This window comes from Mustela lutreola, chromosome 1 (genome assembly GCF_030435805.1).
Source record: "Mustela lutreola isolate mMusLut2 chromosome 1, mMusLut2.pri, whole genome shotgun sequence".
NCBI classification, from domain to species: Eukaryota; Metazoa; Chordata; class Mammalia; order Carnivora; family Mustelidae; genus Mustela; species Mustela lutreola.
The window spans coordinates 212235152-212254087 of record NC_081290.1 but is presented as its reverse complement, the minus strand read 5'-3'; the positions used below and the strand labels follow the sequence as shown (position 1 = coordinate 212254087).

Genomic DNA, 18936 nt, shown 5'->3' with positions numbered 1-18936 from the left:
CTTGTTTCTTCTCCGAGAGGCAGAACAACAGTCATTTAAGAGAAAGGGATCTATAGCCTGACTTGGTACTGAATTCCAGGTGTGCCTTTTCCTGACTGTTTAACCTTGCCAGAAAGGGAAAATTATTTTCCCTTTTTGTGCCCTCAAGTGTCCATTGCATAAAATTGGGATAATTCTAGTCTTTACCTCTTATTGTTATGATAAAGCTTAAGTGAATGAATACTTGTAAAGTGCTCAAAACAGTCTCAGCAAAGAGTAGTTGCAAAATTAATGTTAGCTATTACTATTATTAATATTATCTTATTATTATTGTCTATCTTCCTATTCTATTAGAACATAAGTTCCAGGAAAGCAGGAACCTTGTCTCTCTTGTTCACTGGTGTATCCTCTGCATATAGAACAGTGCCTGGCACATAATAGGTGCTGAGTAAGTATTTGTTGAATGAATGAGTGAATGAATGATTGATGCACTCTGAGGAGGAGGAATGAAGTAACAAGGGCAAGCGGGCACACAGTTACAGAAGATACCCCTGGTTTTGATGTTCCAACTTCCCTTATTAGCCCCGAATCAGTCATACTGATTCATTTCTCTCTTAGCCCACCACCTAATCTTTGGATCACCTAATCATGGATCACCATGATTAAATAATTACCCGACATACAACATGATCAGCCCACAAAATGAAAAGCTTTGACTTAAAACAAAACAGTCTGAATGTATTAATTAGAAAATAAACTTAAAAAGCTTTTCCTTAAGTGATTTTAAAGTACTAATAAATGAAACTAAAAGCCTTTGACTTAAATGGTTTGAAAATATTAGCAAAAGAAACTAAAAGTTTACCAAAAACTTAAAATTCACCTTATTAGCTATCCTTCCTAGCAAAAATCGTATATAGCCTCCCAAGAATTCTCCTTTGAAACCCATTACCACAGAAATCCAGTTGTGCCCTAAATTCTGCCTGCCAAACCACTGCTCTGCAATGATAGAATTTCCCACATTCCCTTCTTTCTTCAAATCTACGCCCCTCTTCCACCCTCTTTTCCCTTCTCATCCTCTTCCTGAGGCGTAGATGATCTGACTTCTCTGGGAAAATAGAAGTTCTTAAATAAGGATTTCTCATGTGCTCTTCCGCAGATCTAGCAAGCTGCCTATGACTGTGCCCATACCCTTAGCTTTCTGTGGGTTAGTAGAGAGAGATGGGGTGACCTAAGCCCTCTCCCTTATGGTCTGGGTCCCAATCCCTCCAACCTTCTTATTAACTGGCATCCTGCTATATTTTCTCTCTCCTGTAATCTATGAATCCATCCCTTCTAGAATGTCTTACCAGGTTTTGGATATGATGTAATATAGCTTAACCTTAAAAACTCCTTCATTTTAATGACAAAGGTAGGATTTTAATTCAGTGTGAAAGGGATGTTTTATATAATAACTATGTTTGCAAAACTGACTATCCTTGTAGCACGATGTAATGTAGGAGTTCCAGCTTCAAAGCTTCCACAAATGGGTGCCTGGGTGGCTCAGTGGGGTAAAAGCCTTGGCTCAGGTCATGATCCTGGGGTGCTGGGTTCGAGCCCCATGTTGGGCTCTCTGCTCAGCAGGGAGCCTGCTTCCTCCTCTCTTTGCCTGCCTCTGCCTACTTGTGATCTCTCTCTGTCAAATAAATAAATAAAATCTTAAAAAAATAATTAAAAAAAAGCTTTTACAGACACTATGTCCTGCTGAATTAAATATCCAAAAGGAAAAAAAACCTTAAAAATCTAAGAAACTTAAGAACTAGTTGTATAGCCTAGAGTTTGTAAAGATCGTTTGAGCAAAGCAAAATACCTAAGAGCTATAAAAGAAGTAATTGTAAAAATTTATCTATACAAAATTTTAATATTTTTGCAGATGTTCAAAACAAAGTCAAAAGATGAACAGGTAAATTTTGTCATGCCTATAATGTATAAAAGGTTACTACTACTGCTACTACTAATACACTAATATAACAAACTAATATACTAATAGAACAAAATACAAATAATCCAATTAAAAAATGGGCACAGAATATAAACTGGCCATTCAAAGAAATCAATTCCAAAGAAACAATAAGTATAAAATACATGCAACCTCCCTGTGAGGAAAATGAAAGTAAACCAATAATGAATTATCACATTATAGTATCAGATTGGCAATAATTTTTAAAAATTAACAATACAGTTGTACGGGATCGGGAGAAAAGGGGATCTAGTTAGACAACAGGCATTGGCTCCCTATTTCTCTCATAGTAAAAATAAAAGGTGCTCACAGTGACCTGCAAGACTCTCCCCTACCTAACTGATGTCCTCTCTTGCTCATGCCTCTCTAGGCTACATGCCTTCCTGGTGCTATTTGCTCAGAGCTCCTGACTTAGGGCCCTTGCATTAGCTATTTCTTGGCCAAGAGCCCCTTACTTGTCTTATTCAGGTCTCTGTTTAAATGAGGTCACCCAACCGTGACCATCCTATTTAAAGTTGCGACCATCTTCCCCCTTGGTCCCCCAACATCCTGTACTCCTTTTCTTGCTTATTCTGCTATGCTTTTCTTTTTTACATATAGCATGTATCATCTTCATGATCCTGTGTAATTTAAGTTATGTGTATTATTTCCTTCTCTACCTATTCCATGTAAAATACAAATTCTACCAGAGCAGAATCTTTGTTTATCCCAGTGATGTAGGCCAAGCATCTAAAATAGTGCCTGACACCAAGAGGTGCCCACAAATTTTTTCCAAATAAGTAAATGAATGAATGGATGGATGAATAAATGAGTGAGATGGTGAATGAATGAGTTTTAAGAAAAAAAAAATCACATTTTGATGTAAAAAGTTGTTGCCTTAATCTCTTTTATATTTTAAAGGAGAAAAAAGTAATTTACATTCGGCTAGTCTGAAATCCAGGTTTGACATGAAGATACGCCAAGAAAGATGGTTTCTTTTCAGGAAAGAATCACTAAATGAGAAGTCATATGGCAATCAGGCTATATATGTATTATCAAAATTCTAATTCGGTCAGCCCTACCCTCAGTCCAATCACAACTGTAATTTAACCCAACCTCCCTCTTCTTTCAATTGAATCATTGTCCCTAATTCCAGTAAACCCTCTCGTTTACAAAGTTACCAACCCACAAGCTGAAAACTTTACTTGAAAATGTTTCCTTGAGGCTTTTAATAAGAAAATGAAGGGGAAAAACCCAGTGGTCACAAGTCAGAAATCACATTTAAAAGTAAACATAAATATATAAGCATAATGGCATTTGTTTAAATTTTTTAGGTAGAAAATGACCAATTTTCTAAGACGAAAGCTAAAACTTTGTTTTGACAAGAATAGGGAAAAAAAAGTAGCTTGCTTTACACCAACAAATTCCTGATTTTAAATGAAGGTGCTCTGGGGCCCAGACAGATGACCCAGCTTCAAAATGAAATTTGCTGCTGGTCCAGGCTAGCTTACTATATAATAGTACACTTTAACCACCTTTTACATAATCTGAGCACATGGCTACCTCATTAGTTGGCCAGCCCATAATTATCTAGATAGTTAAAAATGAACATACTAAAAAACAGTTAAAACTAAGCAACTAAAATGGGGAAAAATAGACAGGCATACCAGGCAAATTCTAAGCAATTCCAACCAAAAACTATGTATTTGAATTATCAAAAGGATTTTTTAAACAGAATGACTTATCAAAAGGATTTTTTAAACAGAATAGCATTAACAAGGACATGAATAGGGCCATCTTTATTGAATCATAAAGAAAAATCCACTAGGAAAATATTACAGTCATGAAAAAGTATGCAACTAACTACATAGTCTGGAAAAATAAAGCAAAAATAAAGAATTAAAAGGAAAAACACAATTACAATGGGAATTTTTTTAAAGGACATTTTTCTCAGATTGATAGGTCAAGCAGACAGATTAACAACATTGATGCATTGTGCGTGTAGATAAATATCCTTATTGCATTTATATATGCATATATATTTGTATATTGCATTTATAGATTTATAGAAAATCCTTTAAAACAAGAAAACACACATCATATTTAATAAACATTAAAGATTTACAAATTTTAATCAAATAGCACCCAAATAAGTTTCAATGAATGCTTATATATATTTCTTAATGATATTTAGTTTTGACAATTTTTGAACTTTATGTAAGTATCCAAAATGTTTATATGAATGAATTGTGTTTATTGTGTAGCTGTAGTAGTCTACATAGAATTTCATTGTGTAAAAATACACAGTATATGTTATTTATTCTAACAGTTATATTTTCCAGCATGGGTGTTAGAAATAATGCTACTATGAACCTTCTTATGAATGTGCAGAGATGCATGTGTGTACATTTCGTTTGTATATATCCCATTCTTGTTCTTGTTCCATAGTTGCACCACACTTGATACTATCCAGCTTTCCACTCACCTGGTGGGTGATAGTAATCTCTTATTGAGGTCTGAATTTGCATTTTCTTGATTACCAATCACTTTACATATGTTTAATGTCCATTTGGATTTCTTTTGTGATGTATCTCTTTAAATCTTTTTTCTGTTGGTTCCTCTGAGCTCTTAATACCTTAGGCGTCAGTTCTGTCACTTATTTGTGCTACGTGTGTATTTTCCATTTCTTGGCTCCTCATTTTGGCATATTTCGACATATAAAAAGTCTTTAATATTTGGGTATTTTGACTGATTGGTCTTTTCCTTTCTATTTAGTGCATGGTATTGAGAAATCTTCCCTACTTTACAGTTATATAGATATTCTTGGATATTATTTTCTGAAAGTCTTATAGTTATAGCCTACACAGTCCCACTAGGAATTCATTTTTGTGCATAGTGTGACTGAGGGGGCTTGAAATCTGGTAAAGCAAGTCTTCTAGTCTTGTCTCTCTTTTATGATTCCTGGCCCTTTGTGCCTCAATATAAAGTGTGTATGTTCTACAAAAATACTTTTGGGATTTTGATTAGAATAACATTGAATCTATTGATCAATATAAGAAGAATTGACAATTCAACAATATTGAATCTTTAAATCTTTTAATAGGTTATGTCTTTTGATTCACTGAAGTCTACTTTAATTGTCTCTAAGTAATTTGTATTACTATCTTTACAGAAGACTTGCAAAATTTTGTTAGCTTTAGCCTCAGCCGCTAAATTTTTAATACTATTGTAAATGGCCTTGTTCTTAAAATTTTTTTTTAAAGATTTTATTTATTTATTTGTCAGAGAGAGAGAGGGAGAGAGAGCAAGTACAGGCGGACAGAATGGTAGGCAGAGGGAGAAGCAGGCTCCCTGCTGAGCAAGGAGCCTGATGCGGGACTCGATCCCAGGACGCTGGGATCATGACCTGAGCCGAAGACAGCTGCTTAACCAACTGAGCCACCCAGGCATCCCCTTGTTCTTAAATTTTGCTGTCTAATTGGTGCTGGTTTATATAAATTGTTTTTTATGTATTGCTATTTTAAATTCAGAGAACTTTCCAAACCCTCTTATTAATTAAAATAGCTTATTTATAGGTCTTTTGGATTTTTCACATATGCAGTGATATCTGGGAATAATGACAACTTTGTTTCTTCCTTTCCAATCTTTCCCCTCCCCCTCTTTTTTTTCTTTGATGTCTTTTGTTGGATAAGACATCCAGGGCAAGGTTGAATAAAGAAATCACAGGCATCCTTGTCTTTTTCCTGATCAGAAAGGAAAAGCTTTTAACTTTTCCTTCTTAAGTATGATGTTTCATGAAGGCTTAGGGTAGATGCATTTTATTCAATAAAATTTCCCTAAAATTTTTAGTTTGCTAAATGGATGGTGAGTTTTATCACTTTTCTACATCTAGTGAGGTTCTCTTTTAGCCTGTTAGTGTGTTACATGTTAATTTGTTTTTTGTTTAACCGTCAACTTTTCATTCTTGAAATAAACCCATCTTGATCATGATGAATTTATTGCAGGAATCAATTTACTCAAATTCTCTTTATGACTTTTGTATCTATGTTCATAAGTGAGATTAGCCCATTATGTTCCCTTCTCATAGTGTCCTCGTTGGAGACTTATATCATAAAATTTGTAACATAGGGGCGCCTGGGTGGCTCAGTGGGTTAAGCCACTGCCTTCAGCTCAGGTCATGATCTCAGGGTCCTGGGATTGAGTCCTGCATCGGGCTCTCTGCTCAGCGGGGAGCCTGCTTCCCTCTCTCTCTCTCTCTGCCTGCCTCTCTGTCTACTTGTGATCTCTCTCTGTCAAATAAATAAATAAATAAAATATTTTAAAAATTGTAACATAAAATGTGTTGGAAATTTGTCTCTTTGGGGAAATTTGTTTAAGGTTGGTGTTATTTCTTCTTTGAATGTTTGGTAGAATTTGCTGATTAGGTCATCTGGGCTTCGAATTTTCTTTGTGAAGAGAGTTATAGATGTACTTAGTGTTCTAGTTCTTCTTGTGTCCATTTTGTTATTATGTTTTTCTAAGAATTTGTTTCATCTGAATTTTAAAATATATTGATTGGGTTAAAGTTGTTTGTACTACCTTTTTTTCTTTTCTTTTCTTTTTAAATGTCTGCCATTGTTATAGTGATGATCTTTTTATCTTTAGTGATATTGGTTATTTGTGCCTTCTATTTTTGGTCTTTGCTGTTTTAACCAGAGGTGAGGTGCCTGGGTGGCTCAGATGGTTAAGCATCTGACTTCAGCTCAGGTCATGATCCCAGAGACTTGGGATCGAGTCCCGCATCGGGCTCCTGGCTCAGTGGGGAGTCTGCTTCTCCTTCTCTCTCTCCCCCTTTTTATGCTCTCTCTCACTCTCTGTCTCAAATAAATGAATAAAATATTTAAAAAAAAAACTCTTTTCACCAGAGGTTTGTTGATTCTATTCAGCTTTTCAAAAAAAACAACTTTTGGTTTTGTTCATTCTATTTTATATTGGTTTTATATTTCATCAATTTCTGGTTGTATTTTTATTATTTTCTTCTTATACCTTTTTTTTTTTTTTTGCTTTTTTCCTAACTTCCTGAGACGGAATTTTTCAGACTTCTTTTGTTTCCTTTCTTAGATATTTATTTAAGTCTATAAATATTACTTTTAATACCTTTTACCAATATCCCACAAGAAATGCAGAATACCCATAAAGTAGTTCCTAATTTCATCTTTATTTCTTTCTGATTAAAGGTTTGTATAGAAATTTATTTTTAATTTGATAAAATTGACTGTTTTCTACATGTCTTTTTAGTATTAATTTTTAACTTTATTGTTTCTAATTATGTCCTGCCTGCTTTTAGCCCTTTGACATTTGTTAAAACTTGTTTTATTGCCACAGTTTTATGGTCCATTTTGTAAAGTTTCCATAGTGCTTGAAAAAAAATTACATTTTGTGGTTTGGGAGTATAAAGTTTGAAAAATGCCAATTAGGTCAATTTTTAGATTGCATTGTTCAAATATTCTATATTGTTCTATATTCTATACAATGTTACATTGTTCAAATATTCAAATATTTGGTCAGTTAGTAGAGTCCTGGTTTATGTGTATCTTTCTTGGGTCCCTGTCACTCTCAAAAGTGTGTCAGATTAGGTGATAAATGATATGATGTAATTTAAAGTTAAGAACCACTCTTAATAAATAAATGTAGAATTTCTACTAAATCAGTAAACATTCACTATTTTACTAGAGATCATATCTAATTATGTAAGACTTCCATTCCTGTCCAGCTTAAAAAAAAAAAAAAAGAGGAAAGAAAGAAGAAAAAAGAAAAAAGCTATGACTACTGGAAAAGAAGAGAAATAATTTTTGTGGGATATTTTTTTTTCCATAAAATATCACCATCTGTGTGGAAATACAGAACACTCTAGAGTCAGTGGTCAGTCTAGTATAACTAATAGGAAAAAGAGGTAAAAGTGAAACAATATATAGTTAAAAAATAATGAAAATTAACAGAAAAAAGTGTCATCACAATACACTCAAACAGATACATTATCTTTATGGATAAAATTCTGAAACTCTTTTGAAATATGTACAAGATCTGAGTAAATTGAGAAATATCAGTTAATGAATGGGAATTCTCAGTATGGGAGTTATGTGTACCTCAGATTTTTCTCTAACTCATAAAATTTCAATTCAAATCAATAGGATTTTTGGAGAAGCTGAAAAATGTGTCCTAAAATTAATGCTGAAATTTAACTCTACTAATCTACCCAAATTAATTCTGGAAAATTACATAGGGACTTGCCTTACCAATTATCAGTAGTAATTGTAAAGCTATTATAATTGAAATGGTGTAGACTCAGCACAGAAATGGGCCACTCGGTGGACTTGAATGGAAAGTTTAGAAAGAGATCCATGCTTATATTGGAACTTGGAATATGAGAGTGGAGGATTCCAACTCAGTGGGGGAAAATGGTGGTAGACAATTAGATTTCTTTAAAAAACAAAAGCAAAAATAACAATATATATCCCTACCTCCCAGCTGCAGTGACACAACATTCTAAATGAATGAAACAGATAAAGATGAAATACAAAGAAAACAAAAGAAATTTTTATCTTTGTGACTCCAAGAAACAGTGGGTTACTTAAACAGGGCATAAGTAAACAAATCATAGTGGAAAAGATTAACAAGTGTTATTAAGTTTGATTTTTCAAAATAACTTAAAAACTGCCATAAGCAAATTTAAATAGAGATGGTAGGATGAGGTAGGATACTTACACCAATACAGTAGACATAGCATTGATATCACTTTTAAAGACATTTAAAGAATTCTTACAGGAATTCTTACAAAATCAGTAGAAAAACAAAACTAACTGAAAAAATGAGCAAAGGATGTAACTGGTACTTCATAAAACTGAAACCCACAGAAGGTCAATAATCAATGAAAAAGCATGTCACCTCATCAGGAAACAAGCCCACACAATAAAATAAAAGGGGACATGTTATTTTGCCAATCAGATAGTTAACCAAAGCTTTGACATTATCAAGTGCATCTGGGGGTATGGAGAAATTCTCTTAGTCTGCTAGTGCATGTGTTAATTATGAAAATCACTAGGTAAAGCAATTTGATCATGCCTAATAAAATACAAGATATACTTTCTGTATCGCCTAAAAGTATGTGCCCTAGATAAATTTTCACATACAATTTTTAAGAACACATGTAAAAGGTTTTTAATGCAGCATTGTTTATAATTTAAAAAAAAAGTGGAAGTAATCCAAATACCCACTAATAGAGAAATGCGTTAAATATTTTCTTATGACAGACTATATACACACATATATATATTTGTATATATGAATTGAAATAATGTGGAATTTAAAAATTGAAAAAATAGCATATTTGTAATGAAATCATTTATATAATATAACATACACAAAACAATACTTCATATTCTTAGTTGATACACAACACATATACACATACAAGTGAAAAGACATCTACCAATCAGAAATGCACCAAATTCATAATTGTTGTTTATGGGGCTGGAGAGGAAAAGCAGATTAGGATTTGGGGTTTACATCATCTGAAACATTTATTTCTTCTATTTAAAAATACTTGAAGCAGGAATAAGATTCTTCAGGATGTCTGTTCTCACTACTTCTATTCGACATGCACTGAAGATTCTAATCTAGGGCATTTAGGCAAGAAAAAAAGGCATCAAAGTTGGAAAGGAAGAAATAAAATTATCTTTATTGACAGATGGCATGATTTTGTATAGAGAAAATCTTAAGGAACCACTAAAGGACTACTAGAATGAGTAAGTTCAGCAAGATTTCAGGATGCAAGACCATTATATAGAAATCAGTTGATTTCTGTACACTAGCAATGAACAATCTGAATTGAAAATGAAATTAAGAAAACAATTCTGTTTGCATCAAAGGAATAAAATGCTTAGGAGTAAATTTAACAAAAGTGCAAGATTTCTACGTTGGAAACTACCAAACATTAAATTAAAGAAGTGCTAAATAAATGGAAAGATCCTCCATATTGATGGATCAGAAGACTTAATTTTGTTAAGATGGCAGTACATTCCAGATTGATCTATGAGTTCTGTACAATCCTATTATAATTCCTTCTGTGCCCCCCCCAACCGTGGAAACTAAAAGTTGATATATAAACACAATGACTTGGAGTCGCCAAAACAATCTTGAAAAGGAACAAAAAATTTGGAGGACTCACACTTCCTGATTTTAAAACTTACGATAAAGCTGCTATAATTAAGACATTGGTGTGTGTGTGTGTGTGCGCATGCACGTGTGTATACATACATACATGTATACACACGTGCATGCGCACACACACACACACACTCACACACACAATTAAATGGAATGAAATTGAGACCCCCAAATAAACCTTCATGTATATGGCCAGTTGATTTCAACAAAGGTTTCAAGACAATTCAACAGTGAAAGAGTAGTTTTTTCAACAAATGTTGCTGGAACAATGGATATCCACATACAGAAGAATGAGTTTGGATCCCGACCTCATGCCATATACAAAAATTAAGTCAAAATTTATCAGAGACCTAAATGTAAGCAAAAACTATAAAAGTCTTAGAAGAAAACAGGACTATATCTGTATGACCATGGGCTAGGCAAAAGCACAAGCAATAAGTTGTACTTCATCAAAATTCAAAACTTGTCCACTTCAAAAGACATAGGAAAGAGAAATGATAACCCACCGACTGGAAGAAAATATTTGCAAATGATATATTCAACAGGGACTTAGAACCAAGACATAAAAAGACCTCTTACAACTCCATAATAAGACAACTCAAAAAATGTGCAAAGAATTTGAATAGAAATTTCTTCAGTAAAGATACATGAATGGCAATGAACATAGGAAAAAATGCTCAGCATCAAATTAGTCAATAAGGAAAGACAAATCAAAACTACAAGATACTTCATACGAACTAGAAGTACTATTTTAAAAAAGACAATAACAAGTATTGGTGAGAATGTTAAGACAAGGACGCTCATATATTGCTGGTGGAAATTTAAAATGTTGCAGGCCCTTCAGAAAAACAGTGTAGCGGTTTCTCAAAACATTAAACCATAGGTGTTACAATGTGATCCAGCAATTCCACTCCCAGGTATCTACACAAGAAAAATAAAAACGTGTCCGCACAGAGTCTTGTACATGAATGTTCCTAACATTCTTATTCATAATAGCCAAAAGATGAAAACAAATGTTATCAACAGATGAGTGGATAACTAAAATATGGTATATTCATAACAATGGAATATTATTCAACCATAAAAAGAAACAAAATACTGATACATGTTGCAACAGGGATGAACCTCAAAAACCTGCTAAGTGGGACAAGGCAGACACAAAAAACTTCATATGATATATGAAGTTTTATATATATATGATATATATATATATATATACCATATATATATAATGTCCAAAATAGGCAAATTTATAGATAGATTAGTGGTTGCCTGGAGCTGAGGGTGGAAATGGGTTGTGACTGAAAATGGGCATTAGGTTTCTTTCTGGAGTGTTGCAAATGTTCTAAAACTAGATTATGGTAATAGTTGTACAGCTTTGTAAATATACCAAAAACTAATGAATTGTACACTAATCATGGATGAAATATTTGTTCTGTAAATTATATCTCAATAAAGCTGTTTTTTTAAAAATGCACTTGAAGCAAATATGACAAAATACTAAATGTCAATTCTGTTTGGAATGCATATTCTGTTTATGCAATTTTCTCTGTTATTTAATGTTTCTCAAAAGCAGAAAATTAAATTCCTGAGCCCGAATTTCAAATGAAATTGATACATCAATTTAAAGTTTTTCATTATACAGGTATTGACAGTTGCCCCATCCCCAAAGGAAATGCTGTCAGAGCATTCTCAGTGAAGCTTACCAGTCATACATAGCAAATGCAACTCTTCAGTGCCTGACTCTTAAACATAAGGCAAGAATAACGATGAGGAAAGCACTTAACGTGAAAGACAGAAGCCAAAACATCGTAGAAGGGTGAATTCAGGGGAAAGAGATACAATGTAGAGAGCAATAGAAACTTTTAAAAATCCCTAAAATTAATACTTCTGGAGAGAGAAGAGAAAACCTACAGGCATGGAAAATATCAGAAACCCATAGTAAAATGAATATTCAGAGAGCAAAAAATAACTTCTGGACATTAAAAATAATTGCTAAAAGATTTGGAAAATAAAATATAACAAAAAACCAAAAAGATGGAAAATAGGAGAAAAAAATAAGAAAATGAGAGGATCAGTCCAAGAGGTTTAATAACCAACTAGTTGTATTTCCAGAGAGAGAGAGAGAGAACTGAATATGTAGTGGGAAGAAATATATTAAAGAAATGGCTATCAGAAAGTTTCACAGCAATGAAGAACATGAGTTTCTATATCAGAAAGTCTAGTTCAATAGTTGACAGAAAAAAAAGAAAAAGACAAATCTTATCTTAATGAAACCTCTGAAAATAAGGAGCAAAGAAATATCCTAAAAGTGTCAAGAGATTAAAAACAGGTTGCCCAAGAAGGATCAGAAAACACATTGGTTTTTGGATTTCTAGAAGCTAGAATTCAATGGAGCAGTTTCATCTTCAGAATCCCAAAAGAGAAAAGTAAAGGTAGGGGGGGAAAAAAAGACCTTTTCAGGCATGCAAAATTTAGTAGACAGTTGTTATATTTGTGACCAACTTTGAGTTTCTTTCTTAGATTTGGGGAAATTCACATATTAGGACCACTGCCTTGCCAAGTTTGAAGCCAGAACTCAATTATCCAAGATCTGTTTCAGCAAAGACATAGACATATGACCTAGGCTCTTCCCACCAGACACTTCCATGAAGACCTCAATTTGAAGAAATGTGAGAAAATTGACTTTGTGCAGGATCTGTTCCTGGAGGAGGTGGTGAGAGACAGGTTTCAAAGGCAGCTGTGCCACAGACTGTAGTTGGTAAAGTCCATTTCTCATGGTCCTTAGTACCTTGGACCAAAGAAAGTATAGCAATACCTTAATATAGATTGTTGGATAATTTGGGTATTGTTCCTAGGAGCACAGTCTCCAAAACCTATTCTCTGGTCCTTCTGGATATTTTGTGAGCTACTTAATAAATTCTAATGTAACCTCAAAGGATGATCCTGGTGGGTATGCTCCACCAACCCAAGGGAGTAAACCAGGACAAAATACTGGGACAAGAGGAAACTGGGGTCTAATATAACAGGGAAGGAGAATCCCCAGGACTATGATAAATAGAAACCCCAGACTGCAGAATGTGCAGTGGTCTAAAGACTAAGCAGTTCAGATTCAAGGAAGCATATGGAGGGCTCTAGGAAGACGATTTCTAAAGAGAGAAATCTGACTTAGTACCTGATGTGTTTTGTGTATTTGGAAGATATTTATACTGCGGGAAATGAATTTGGGAATGAATAAATACATATAAAACCAAGCAAATGAAACAATGAGACAGTTATTAACTCCCCAATAAATAAAATTATGTGTAAATGCATTCATAGTGTATGACATGACTCCACTGTAACTAGTTTTGCACGGTAAAAATACAGACTTGATTTAACTAAAAAAAACTGATAGAACTATACGAGAGGATGGAGTAGAGAAGGCCTGTGTTGGGATGGAGTGTAAGAGAGTTAAATCTACATTTTTTATAGTATGACTGTCTATAATATCCAAAACTAAAAGTCTAGAAATATTGGAAAAAGAAAATGTAAGAAACAGCTGAAATATTTAAAGAGTGATTGGGGGAGTGGGAATGAGGGAGAGGAAGTGTACTGGTCAGGGTTCTTTAGGTGCATTATACAGAATTCACTGTTTTAGGGCAAACATTATTTTTTTCCCCAAGCATTAAGTAGTTTAGAATCTTTGGGAAAGTCCAAGAACCAGACTTACATACTACTCAAGAAATGTATCTAGGGGTGCCTGGGTGGCTTGGTTGGTTAAGCCCCTGACTCTTGGTTTCAGCTCAGGTCATGATCTCACAGTCATGAAACTGAGCCCCATGTTGGGCTCCATGCTCAGCATAGAGTTTGCTTGAGATTCTCCCTCCAGATCCATACCTCTCTCGCTTGTTCTTTCCCCCTCTCTCTCTCTCAAAAAAAAAAAAAAAGTATTTAAAATTTATTGCAGTTCAAAGAAGCATGTTTGCCTCAAAACTCCATAGAGTGGCTATGTCCTGGAGATAAGGGATTCAAAAACGACTTCTGGATCCTGCCTCTCTCTGTTGTTAGATACCACTGTATCCATGTAATAGAGGAAAGTAAACAGAAAATACTCTAATGAGGTTAATATTCCAATGTTCAATGTATGTCACAATGAAATCATAATGTGACTTTTTTTCATAATGTGATATTTAAATTGATTTAAAGGGCAAGTCCTCCCCCCAAAATAAAATAGAGTCCAAGTCCCAATCTGTCACAATTTAATCTATGCTATTCATGCCTGACATTTCCTACCATGAGTCTTCTCTATGTCCAAACTCCTGAATGTTCCTGAATAGGAACTAGACACCAAATATTAGCATTTGAGGCACAAAGTGTACAGGAAAAGTCCTCTTTATCTTCTCTTTCCCATGCACTTTACCAAGAGAAGAATGTTGAAATTTGTGGGGCAGAAACATACAAATATTTTGGAAAGAGAAGCAAGCACATCTCATGGAAGGAATTTATGACTTTAGACAAGTATCCATTAGAGGTAAAAGCTAACTGTCAAGTAGAACATTCTGGAGAACTCCCACTTCAACAGTTTGTACTAAGCACCAAATACATTGCCCAGACATATAGTTGGTGGAGAGGCCTAGGGTTGGTGGGGAAGGATCTCTCAAGGAAGGTGTTTGTCTGGAAGGCAGGGGTTATAACTTAGAGAAGTTAGGGAGGAGGAGCATCAAGGGTCAGTGATAAAGAATGTGACTGAGCCCAGGGTTTGGGTTAGGTATATTGAGAGATATATTGGGGAAAATAAAAAGATATAAAAGTAGTGGTTTAAGTGCGCTCACTTATTTGCTCCCTCCAAAACTCCAATGAAGTAACAATAACAAGATTTTTGGTTCACAAAATAGTTTACAAAGAGAGAAAAATGGTAAAGGAGATAAGATAGTAGTAGAATTTAAAAACAGACAAGTAGAAACTTGTATCAAACCCTGTGAAGTTGAATCCTAAATTGGCAGTGAGGAAAGCCAAGAGGCAATGCAATTATCTCTACAAAACCCAAAAGGCTTAGGATTTCTTGAAAGTCTGTCTAAGAAGCAGCTAGAACCTCAGATCCCTCCCTCCCTTTAGGAACAGTTTACTGTTCCACTCTTACCTAGGCTTCATTTTCTAGACTAGGTGAAAAAGATGGTCTCTGGACTGGCAATTTCCAGCATTTGTTGAGTGTGGTTGTTACAAGGAAAACAGGCTGACCTAGTGAACTTTATAAGTTGGTATTAGAAATGTCAGGACACTTTTTCCATGTGGTTGGAAAGCCAGGCCTGTCCCCTCCAAGAGGAAGATTGGAAGATCCATCACACTTGAATATGACGGCCCCCCAGGTACCAGCACCAGAGGCTCACCCAAGAAACAACCCAGACAGATCATCATGTAGGAAAACATAATCGCCACGCACTCTGAGATTCTAAATGGGTTTTTGTGTTACACTCTTCTATGAACCGCTTACTAAGGATCACCAGACATTTGAGGAAAGCCTTAAACCTGAAAGATAGAAACTGAAACAAAAAAATTAATAAAAGGAAATTTCAAAGAAACACAGACCATGGGGGGGGGGACCCTTCAAAAGCCATTGACATTTTAATATTTTCAAAGAGATAAAAAAAAAATGCCGCCATGAAATAAGAACAGACAATAAGACACAAAGAGGGGGGTAAAAGAAGCTACATACACACACAAAAAAAGAGATAAAAAATTACCTGTTGGAAATTAAAATTTTGAGAGAGATAGAAGAGACAACAGAAAGAGTTTGGGAAGGTAAAGATAAGGATGTTTTTAAGAAGACAAAACAGTAATAAAAGGACAGAAAACTGACAGAACAGTTATAAAAATTAAAGGTCCAATCCATGAAGTCTGACCAAATAACAAGAGTTCATGTACAGAGGAAAAAAGTAGAGGAAATAAGAAATAACTTAAAAATTTTCCTTAAACCAAAGGACCTGAATTTTGAGATTGGGAAAAAATTAAGATAAAGAAAATCTCCTGTAAACTTGAGAAAAAGAGAGAAAACACAATAAACAGGATATATTTAAAGGACCAAATATCAGGTTTGCATCTGCCTTATTCCTCACACCATCCCTACAAAACAATAAAACAAGTTAATATAATATTAAAAAATACAGAATTAAGTGTATAATTCAAATTAGAGTTAGAGGTACAATTAACATATATAAATGATAAAAAGATAATATTTATCTGTGCCCAGATGACTAAGTAATTTTCTAAAAGATGTAAAAGACAATACAAAACAAAAGATAGACTCAACAACATAAAACACTGAAATATATGTCAAAAGCACTTTAGATTAAATAAAATTAAAGAAGTATAAAGAAATGGCAAACTGAGAAAAACCTATGAATGTACCTAACAGGGTTTAATATGTAAATTTTTCATATGAGTAGTAGGTAAAATGTTCATATAGGCAGATGAGAAAAAACACTCGGGCCCTATTAGAGAAAAATGGGCAAAGGATATGAACCAATTCATATGATGAAATGCAAATGGCTCCTAGTCACAAAAGAAAAAAAAATCAACCTTCATGGTACTCCAAGAAATGTAAATTAAAACTTGAGCTACACTTTTTTACTTACCAAAATGTAGTTTCTTTTTCCTTTTATCCACCCCCCTCCAAAAAAGTTGCTCAGTGGTGAGGATATGAAATGATGCATTCTTTGCGAAGAGTTTTGGAAATATGTGTTAAAAACCTTAAGATATTGCCTGAAAACTAAGTATTTGTACAGCAAAAACTAGGTACAGGTCTCACATTAAAGAAATTGCAACTCTTCACTTGTAGCATAAAAATAGTTTTTATACATACACAAGCTTGTAAAAGGAGTTCAAGCAAATAAAGCCTTTATATGGTAATTGTGTAATTACTACGCCTAACAATTCACTTCTGTGATGCCACTCCATAAGGAATGTTTTTTCAAAGTCATATGAATTTGTATCTTAGACTCATTTGTTTTCATATTGTTTTGGATTATGGCTGAGTTAAAATTTGCTACTGAACACTGTCAATAACATTAATGAAAATCAACTTTGATTTTCCTTCAGTAATTTAACAAAAACTAAAATTCACCTTATGAATTTTAAAAATTTATACAAATGAACAAAATTAAAGAAAAGTTCATTCTTAAAAAAAGCCTTAAGATATTTAAATACTACAATGTCACATACTTAAGGAATTTGATTAATTTAACCAATATTTTACTGGATATACTGTTTAAGGTACTGAAATATGGGATACATATTTATAAGTAATGATTGTTAGGAAAGTGAAAACAAAGTAACTCCAGTAATAGGGAGAAAACAGTTGAGTCACTTACAGAACAGAATTTATTTAGCCATCAAATCCCATGATTATAAATTATTTTCATTGAATGGTAAGTAGATTTTCTGACTCAAGAAGGAATTTTTTATTAAACACAGACTTAGATATTATTAGCAGATACAGTGGCTAAAGTCTGAGTCAGACAGTGACTAGGATAACTGAATTAACTGCAGAAATAAAGATATCCAGGCTGGGATACCAGGGTGGCTCAGCCAGTTAAGTGCTGAGATCTCAGGGTCCTGAGTTCAAACCAAGCATGAAGCCTACTTTAAAGATAAATAAATGAAATACAGAGATCTAAAGGAGGAAATTAGTTTTAGGAGAAAGCTGATCAATTTGTACTAAAGCGGTTGATTTCCAAGGGCTCTGTGGCTGTCCCAAGACCAAGAAGACAAACAAGGTTAGGAGTTAGATCAGTATTATAGAAGCTTATGGCAAGAAATCTCTTTGAAGAGAGAGTGCAGTACTTAAAAAAGCCATGAACATAAACGGGAAATTCAAAGAGAGAAAAATACAGAGTTAAGAGAGTTGAGCTTTGAGGTAAGTTTGCATTCATGTGGCAGGAAGAGGAAGGAGAAGCCGGGAGAAAGAGAAGAACCAGGATGAAGAGTAACAGCAGTGCCTGAGAGGTCAGAGTTGTAGGAGGAAGATGGAGGTGCTCCAACAATCCATGATGTGGTGAGATTCAGTATGATCCCTGGTGGAGCCCTGGGGAGGAGACACTCTGATGATTTAGAGATCAATTTCAGTGGAGGAGTGGGGGTAAAACCAGAGGAGGAGAGAGAAAGATAAGAAAATGCATTTGTGAACAAAGATTATTTTCATTCAACCATTTGACAGATTAGACACTGAAAGGAAATCGAGAGAAAGAACAGTAGCTTAAATTAGGAAAGAGAGGGATGACTGATGATTTAAGAAAAGCAAAGATGATAGTGATAAATTGACTTTCCTGGAACAAGGGAGACGTGTTGATTTAAGGAGTTTAAATGAGATTAGCTGTGGAGAGGAGTATATCTTCTTACAAAAGGAGCACAAGAAGGAAGATGGCATGTGACCAGGAGGAGAGCGACTCCAAGTATTTACCAAATGGCCTCACTTGATTATTTATTTAATTAATTCTTGGAGTGCAAAAAAAATTTTTTTGGAGCGCACGCTATTATAGAGTACCAAGATCTCTTGGAAAATACGGTAATGGACAGGACATAGACCAGGCTTTCAAAATACTTTTATATAGAAGGTTAGACAGGTACAGAAAGAACTCTAGAGATTGAGACCACAAGCTATTGAGTTAAGTATTAATTTTTCTAGACTTTGCTGTCTCCTCCATAAAATGGGGGTAATAATGGTACCAACTTCATCGAGTAATGGTGAAGTTTGAATGAGATACTAGGAAGTGCTTAGTAAAAGGCCTGGAAAAGTGAGA

At 34.3% G+C, this 18936-nt stretch overlaps 1 protein-coding gene across 1 annotated transcript in view; it reads left to right on the top strand.

Moving 5' to 3' along the window:
* Nucleotides 1-18936, top strand: part of LOC131839065 (lysine-specific demethylase 4D-like) — a 31434-nt gene that overhangs the window by 1816 nt on the left and 10682 nt on the right. The window contains exon 2 of the mRNA XM_059186153.1: nt 334-427. The gene's annotated coding sequence lies outside the window, so the exon portion shown is untranslated. The remainder of the gene's footprint in view (nt 1-333; nt 428-18936) is intronic.